Source organism: Schistocerca nitens, chromosome 4 (genome assembly GCF_023898315.1).
Source record: "Schistocerca nitens isolate TAMUIC-IGC-003100 chromosome 4, iqSchNite1.1, whole genome shotgun sequence".
NCBI lineage: Eukaryota > Metazoa > Arthropoda > Insecta > Orthoptera > Acrididae > Schistocerca > Schistocerca nitens.
Window position 1 is genome coordinate 499,888,565 of NC_064617.1, and position 7,601 is coordinate 499,896,165.

The 7,601-nt window shown below is 42.4% G+C and overlaps 1 pseudogene; it reads right to left on the minus strand.

The window, feature by feature from the left end:
• Nucleotides 1–6,981: 6,981 nt before the first annotated feature.
• On the minus strand, nucleotides 6,982–7,099 carry LOC126253828 (5S ribosomal RNA; annotated as a pseudogene).
• Between the last annotated feature and the right edge of the window lie 502 nt (nucleotides 7,100–7,601).

Consider the following 7,601-nt stretch of genomic DNA (forward strand, 5'->3'; position numbering starts at 1 on the left):
TCTTCCTGCCAAAACTAGCCAAGCACAGTACTTGCCCTGCACGCATGTTCAATAGAAAGCGTAGCCACACATTTGTGCCTGTGTAGCATGGGTGTCAATGGAACGCTTGCAGATGGACCTTACCACTCTTAGCGATGCGTCTTCCTCCCTTACGTATCAATCCTGTGTTCCATAGTTTTGAAATGAATTGCGAGACCACTTTTGTGTAGGTAATGAGCACGTTCTTCTCTTGAAATATGCATTGTTTTTCACCAAGAATTGAGCTGTATCCCTGAATAACTAGCATATTTGAACAAGTGATTCTAGCCCGTTGTTCAAGTTCGTAATTTCTCTCATGTTACCGCACCTGATAAATCAGTACTATGCAAATTTCTTCCCATCCGGTAATCATGCTGGAGATAGTAATTACGTTCCAATGATATGTTGATAGTAGGACGTGAGAGAGAGGCGTAGCCGCTGGCTATACGTTATTTCTCTGGTTGCTTGTTTTCCTAATGCTCAGATGGTCTCTTGCCCGCGAAAGGCAAAGGTCCCGAGTTCGAATCTCGATCCGGCACACAGTTTTAATCTGCCAGGAAGTTTCATATCAGCACACACTCCGCTACAGAGTGAAAATTTCATTCTGGAAACATACAAACGAATTTGCCACTTTGGAACCAGACGTAGAGAAAACAAAATTTTTCACTGACGAAATAAAAGGAGCCTCTTTGAATAATTTTAAATGTTGGCTACTGGGCTGGAGCAGTCTCCAAAAAAATAAAATGAGATGGCTTCTTTAGCCGACCTAGTCACTATAGCCGTCATTAGCCTATTAATAAATTGTGATATGAGCTGAAATGACTCAGTCTTCAGATTCCGAAGAGGAGTAGTTTTTATATTTGTTTATTAAATTTTTGTCGTCATATTGCTGAGTGATCTGGTGCAGCCTGCCACGACTTCCTCTTTTCTTTTCCTAAATTTTGCGTCTTGTTGTATTACTCACAATAAAGTTTTCGCCTACTTTTGGATGGATATAACCCAATTCTGTCTGCACATTCAATATATCTACTACACTTCTTCGTGTAATACAATGTAAGTTACTTCCTGGTCTGTTATAATGTACCATTCTGTCCCTTCATGTACTCAGTGCTTTTTGTATGTTGGTCTCGTCGACGATTCTGCGATTCTTCATATCATACCTTAAAAATCCGCCTAATTTTCAGCATAGCTCTGTAAGACCGAATCCCAAAGGGAACGTGTGTTTTCTTTTCTGGTTTTCCCTGGCTCCATGATTCACTTCCACGCAATTCCGTCAAACCACTTGTCTTCCTCAAAGTAAGTTCCATGTTTGATTCCGGTAGACATGTCTTGGTCAGAAATGCCCTCTTTGACGTGAGAGTCTGCTTGTTATACACACCGTATTATCTTGTTGTGCGTTGTTTTGTTCTATGGCAGCAGAATTCTTTCACGTCGTTTACTTCGTGGTCCCTCAGTTTGATCTTAAGTTTATTACTTATCGCGTTTCTGCTACCCGCTATTACTTTGGTCGTTCTTTGGTGTGCTCTCAATCCACATTCTGCGCTCAATAGACTGGCCGTTCCAGGCTTAGGAGAACGCAATACATGCGGTGTCTTGTGACCGCGTCGTCAAACCACTTGTTCCTTTCACTGCAACTGGAGCACGCCAGAAGACCCCGTAATGTAGGAACTGCCAACGGCTAGGTGAACCGGTAGAGCAAGCTGTAATCAAGGTTCCCCTGGTAGGCGTTAAATTGTTCACCAGGTCATTAGACAAACTAAGTCAGTTACTTGCATGACCTGTGTATGTCGGATGGCCATGTGCTCATATCTGGCAGACAAGGTCGTAACATGCGAGCCATCCTTTAAACAAATTTCAGGACATTAAATTCCATGACCAAAGAAGTAGTCGAGAAATAGTTCCTAATCTGTTCTGTGCTTTTTAAGGAGATGGAGGCATATCACAGTCGGCACACTGATGCCTATAAGTCTGAATGTACTTAAAAGTTTCACGGATGGTCTTAACCGCAGCACACACTAAACAGGGAGTCGTCTTCGTCGTCGACTTCATCATCATCACCCATATGAGATACACTGCTGAAAAGAAGCATCACTAGGACTTTTTGTTGCTCGAAGTTGTCAGCTAGACGTGTTCATGTTTGTCTCTGAGTAAAACATATTTTCTGAATGATTTTCGGCAGGAAAAACAATGTGCAGTAGCGTTAACTCAGGTTGGTTGGTTGGTTGGTTTGGGGAAGGAGACCAGACAGCGAGGTCATCGGTCTCATCGGATTAGGGAAGGAAGTCAGCCGTGCCCTTTGAATTGAACCATCCCGGCATTTGCCTGGAGCGATTTAGGGAAATCACGGAAAACCTAAATCAGGATGGCCGGACGCGGGATTGAACCGTCGTCCTCCCGAATGCGAGTCCAGTGTCTAACCACTGCGCCACCTCGCTCGGTCCGTTAACTCAGAACTGGTAATAGACACTGACTGGAATAATTTATTTCAGGCGCATCTTAAGTTAATTTTTACAAGTCCATTTAGTGCACCAAAAGCACTCGAAGCCAATTTAAGTCTTCCGTTAAATTACTTTTCCGTCCAATCTATCATCAACTCTCCTAAATACGGAAAAAACATTAATTTGTTCTATGACTACTCTTTTAATGTATACTACATTTTTCTCGATATATTGGGTGTGCATTATTATAATCTAATTTTAGCTCTTATGCAACGTTACGTTCAAAATTACTTTCTTCTGCTTGCAGTTTACCAGGACTGGAGCCAGAAAGTAAGTATCTTTAGCATTCTGGTACTTAGCGTACATATACATCCTTCCTCTGCATCCCAGTTTAAGGCTCTGAAAGTTTCGTCTATGACTGCAGAGAATAACGTTGGCGTTATGAAACCTACTTGTCTAACTTTTCTTTGTTTTCAATTGTTCAGTAACCTGATGAAGGAGAACTAACGTATATATCCTTAACTACACGAAAATATGTTAAGTCAGTATATTGTTTCTTAGTGGTTATCACTATAGATTTTGTTCAAACTGAGTCAAAAATCTTCTCAAAATCTGTAAATGCCAGACCAAACGATATTCATGTCTTGCAGGTAATCCATTTTGCTGTAGCCGGCTTGTTCCTTTACTTTATTAAAGTCCAGTGGGTTTATGTGCAGTCGCCAATGATTTTAGTGAATAATTCTACATTGCAGATAGGAAGTTGACAGCTTTATAATTTTTTATGCCCTGTCTTTCTCCTTTCGTGCGAAGTAGAATTGTTACAGCATTATTTCTGTGCTGGTTAACATTATATGGATGATTTTTTTGTGTCTTTTATATTTCTTTTGCTCCAGATTAATTCATTTTTGTAGAACCTCATCATGTTTAGGCACCTACATGTTCCATGTACTTCAAATTCCTTTGTTTCCTCACCTGGTGTTACTTGCAGGCAGTCATTATTCATTGTAACTATCTGTGTTTATGATTCATCTTTTAAACTATAGAAGTAGGACCTGCAGAACATAGCTACTCATAGCACCTGCTGAAGGCAGCAAGCTTATTCTTGTCCATTAGTGAGTAAAGTACGAAATACTGAATATCCAACCAGAATTATGACTGCAACAGGGACTGGCAGTTCACTCTGAACGTAAGAAAAAAAAAGTTACATACTGTGCGTGTAAATAAGTGAAGATGTTACCTAATGTTCAATTGCAGTACAGTAGGAAACGTAGATGCCAGATTGAGGTTCATTGGGAGAATATTAAGGAAATGTAATTCGTTTACGAAAGAATCGTTCGACGATTTAAGATAATTCTCATCGATCTTTACAAAACATTCCTTTCTGGCATTTATGGTCCGTCTGGGACCGTTACCAGTCTGATTTCATGGGAGAGATAGAGGAGATAAAACCAAGAGCACCGGATTTCGTCACAAGTTCGTTTAGTAAGGACGATACCGATATGAAAATGCTCAGCGAACTCCAGCGGCAGACGCTAAGGGAGAGGCGTTGTGAGTCACTGAGAGGTTTACTATTAATATTCCGACAGCGTACGTTCCAAGAAGAGTCTGAAAACAAATTACTTGATCCCACATACTTTTTGCGTACTGACCAGACAAGAAAATTAGAGGAAGGAGAAGGCTTGACTACAGCCGCTCTTTCCACGCACCATTTACTAATCGAACAGGAATAGGAGGAAACGATTGCGCTGCCAGAAGTACCCTCTACCACACGCTGTACGATGACTTGCGGATGGTAGACATAGATGTACAGCGTGGTCTAAACAGTAGTAGTGAAGAAACTGGCAATCAATCTGATGCTTGAGAAATTGTTTGTTACGTATCACGATGAGAAGTTTGAAATATCGCAATACATAACATGACTAACAAAACAAGCCAAGTTCCGTGAGGTTCAAAGATAATTAGATTGCCTCTTTTACCAGAAAAAGCTACGTTGATGTTATTAAGGACATGGTATCTGCTCACGTGGTATAGTAAAGAAGATGGCTATGGCCGTGGTTTCTACGGAGGAACCGGGGAATTAAAACCTAAATGTCGAAGGTGGGATAGGAATTTGGAAACAACTGTTTCCGATAGCCCGGCATGCAAAAGAAATTTTTCCATAATTTTAGCTCGGCGCAGTTGACAGTACAGTCTCATGCCTTCGAGACACCTGCACATTGTCCAGTCATATTAATGCGACCATTTGCCAGAAGCCTTAATATCGACCGTTTGCTGCACGATACTTGCAGTAAGAGAGTGAGGTTCTGGAAGGTATCGACAGGAATGTGGAGCCCTGCCGACTCCAATGCCGTGGACAGCTGCGCCAGGTTTTTCGGTTGAGGAACCATGACGCATACAGCCCAATCGACGAGATCCCACTGATTATAGACTGGATTTAAATTCTGGGAATTTTGTGGCTAGGAGAGTACGGTAAACTCATCCCGATGTTATTCGAACCATATACGTACACTACGCGCTCTGATACTTTGCATTGACCTTCTAGCAGATGACACCGTGCCGAGGGAAAACAAGCTGCATGTAGGGATGGACATGGTCCAGCAGGATAGATGGTTACTTGTGTCTATAAATTTTGCCTTCCATAATTACGCGATCACAAAGGGAATGTCTGCCTAGCGGCTTAGATCCTTCCGACGATTGTTGCAGTGCCTTTGCTTTCAGACATTTCACGCTCCACACGCTAACGATGAAGCGTAAAACATGATTCATCTGGAAAGGCCACCTGTCGCCATTCAATGGACGTCCAGCTGCTGTACTGGCGAGCAAATTCCAGCCTACGTTGCCGATGATTAGCAGTCTGCATTGCTGTGTGAACCAGGCGTCTGCTGCCCATACACAGTAATGTTCGATGAACGGTCTTTGAGAAGACACTGCTGCTAGCCCCTTGGCTCATCTGGGCGGTCAGTTGCTCAAACTCTATTCGCCCGTACACATCTCCGCAGCCATCCTTCACCACTGTGATCTATGGTCTGTGGAGCTCCACAGTTGTCTCGGCGCCGGTTTTGGATAGCGCCATTTTGCCTTGCACGATATACTTTAACCACGGTGGCACGCGAACTGTTAACGAACTTAGCCGTTTCGGAAATGCTTCCATCCTTGGTCAGGAAGCTAATGATCATGCCGTTTTGGATCTCAGCTGAATTACTCCGTATCCGCATTACGGCAACGACTGCACTGTTTTCTCCTCGTACCCAAAACACACTTTATATACCCTTTATTGCTACCACCTGCCATCTGTGAGTGGCCATTGCACGTTGACGTCGAAATTAAGCGATGGTCACATTAATGTGACTCGACTGTGAAAGTCGTTCGGCGCGGCGCCTCGTAAGTAACAACTGTCGCCTGACTCAGCCGAGATGAAAAGCGATGTAAGTGGCGACCAGTCGACAACTAATCCCTCTGAAATTGTACGAGTGCTAAACTCTGCATCCACTAATGAACCGAGTGCATTTTCAGCAGAGGTAGCTGACGAATGGATCAACAGTGTCAGAAATTTAGCTATCGAAGAACAACTGACTGAGAATATATTATTAAAAAGTGTTTCCGACCCACACAAGGCACCTGAAATTGGGCATGATGAAGAAGGAACTCCTAAAAGTCACATATCTTGGGCTGAGGCTTCAGGAGCCTCAAACACGTTTGCGAAATTCGCCGAGAGTAACCAACAATATAACGCTTCTGAAGTTATGAATTTTCGCATTATAAGAAATAATGTTTGTCAAAGCGGAGCTTAATACAAAAGACAAGTTAGTATTTCTGCACTGTTCCAGTGCGCAGAAAAGAAAATTTCAGCTAAACCATTAGTTGTAGACACCAGTCCGAAATCTTCCATGCCCACGGCAACATCAGATATCTGTACTGTCCCTAAAGACAGTGATTCCAGTTACACTGCAATAAATTTTTGGTAAGAATTTTTATTAATTATCTTCTTGTTGTTCTCTTCAAATCAATGGTGCTTATTTTATTTCGTAATTTGCGTACAAAGTATTATTTATATGTTTGATATTTTCTAAAACTTCGAGCTTTAAACTGATTTAATAGAGCAGTACAGTATATGAACATTAATTCCGTTTTGTTTATATGGATTACTAATACACACTTTTAATTTTTTATACTGTAATCTGTCCTGTTGTCTTTAATAAGGAAGTTACTTGTTTTTGTGCGTTAAAACTGCTTTTATTCCTTTTTTTAAACCGGGTTTTTTTTAAAAAAATGATCTTGATAATCAGACAAATTTGGTGGTATAGAACTGCATCTAAACTCCTCCGGAACAGGCCTTGAAAGGCCTAACGGTACCGACCGGCCGCCGTGTCATCCTCAGCCCACAGGCGTCACTGGATGCGGATATGGAGGGCATGTGGTCAGCACACAGCTCTTCCTGCCGTATGTTAGTTTAGGAGACCGGAGCCCCTACTTCTCAGTCAAGTATCTCCTCAGTTTGCCTCACAAGGGTTGAGTTCACCCCGCTTGCCAACAGCGCTCGATAGACCGGATGGTCACCCATCCCAGTGCTAACCCAGTCCAAAAGCGCTTAACTTCAGTGATCTGACGGGAACCGGCGTTACCTCTGCGGCAAGGCCGTTAACATATTTTATGATACGCCAGTGACAAATCCCCGAGGATGCTGGATTGTCAAAATCTTACTGTATATCTATAACTACATACATATCCCGTGGAAGAATCTTTGCGCCACTTTTTTCCGTTATTAGAGTTATAACAGAAAAGCCTTAACTTCAAAATGCTGAATGGCACGTATACGCAAAGAAATATCGGAGAGTTGCAGCATTGCCGTCGTCAGCAGCGGCGCAAGGGTAGCGGCTACCAGGAATACACCGCTGCTGCGCCAGTTGCCGTCAAACAGGCAGGCAATACACACTGGCAGTCGTCTCGAGAACTCAACAGAACATAAAGTGCTGCACACTGCTGCAGTCTCAATTAATATCATTTTTGTTTACTCTATTGTAGATTTTCCAGCTTTACTTTGCATTCATTGCTTGATTATGTTAAGGGGGGATAGGACGTCAAACGGGCCGACTTGGAGCAGGAGAGGCACCACAGAACATTTTAATTTCCACTGTCTATACTTTT